This window comes from Cydia amplana, chromosome 9, assembly GCF_948474715.1.
Source record: "Cydia amplana chromosome 9, ilCydAmpl1.1, whole genome shotgun sequence".
In the NCBI taxonomy this organism is placed as follows: domain Eukaryota; kingdom Metazoa; phylum Arthropoda; class Insecta; order Lepidoptera; family Tortricidae; genus Cydia; species Cydia amplana.
Window position 1 is genome coordinate 2,115,459 of NC_086077.1, and position 1,213 is coordinate 2,116,671.

Here is a 1,213-nt window from a genome sequence, read left to right on the forward strand (position 1 = left end):
AAACAAGAAAAGTAATTTCTGCGTTTTCGAAAATTCATCCCCCAAGGTGGTGAAAAAGGGGTTGAAAGTTTGTATGGAGATCAAATATTTTGACTTCTGCGTTTTCGAAAATTCATCCCCCAAGGTGGTGAAAAAGGGGTTGAAAGTTTGTATGGAGATCAAATATTTTTGTGAGTGTTGGACTTGACACTTTGTATATGGGGATATAATTAAAATACAGGAAAAGTAGTTTCAGCGTTTTTGAAAATTCATCCCCTAACAGGGTTAAAAACGTGGTTGAAAATTTGAATCCATTACAAATGCTTTGAAACTTCTTAGAACAGCATAATAGCCGATGACAAAAAAAAGTAATTGCGACGTTTTAGGTAATTCAACCCCTAAGGGGGTAAAAAAGGGGATGAAACTTTGTCCTGGGGTGGAAAATTTATTTTAAGCTAGGACCTTAAAACTTCGTAAACAGGTATTAAATTAAAAAACAAGAACACTAATTTCAGCGTTTTTAAAAATTCATCCCCCGAGGTGGTAAAAAAGGGGTTGAAAGTTTGTACGGAGATCAAATATTTTTGAGAGTGCGGGACTTGAATCTTTGTATTTGGGGATATAATTAGAAGACAGGAAAAGTTATTTCAGCGTTTTGTAAATTTCATCCCCTAACAGGGTTAAAAAGGGGTTGAAAGTTGCTATGGAGTTCAAATTTTATTTTAAGCTAGGAACTTGAAACTTCGTAAAAATATATGTTATTAAAATACAAGAAAAATAATTTCAGCGTTTTTGAATATTCATCCTCTAAGGTGGTAAAATAGGGGTTGAAAGTTTGTATGGATATTAAACATTTTTTCCAACGCGGGACTTGAATCTTTGTATTTCGGGATATTATTAAAATACAGGAAAAGTAATTTCAGCGTTTTGTAAAATTCATCCCCCAACAGGGTTAAAAGGGAGTTGAAAGTTTGAATCCATTACAAATGCTTTGAAACTTCTTAGAAAGGTATAATAGCCGATTACAAAAAAAAGTAATTGCAACGTTTTTGGAAATTCAACCCCTAAGGGGGTTAAAAAGGGGATGAAAGTTTGTCTATAGTGTGCAAATTTTATTTTAAGCTAGGAACTTGAAACTTTGCAAAAAGGTATTAAATTAAGATACAAGAAAACTAATTTCAGCGTTTTTGAAAATTCATCCCCTAAGGTGGTGAAAAAAGGTTGAAAGTTTGTA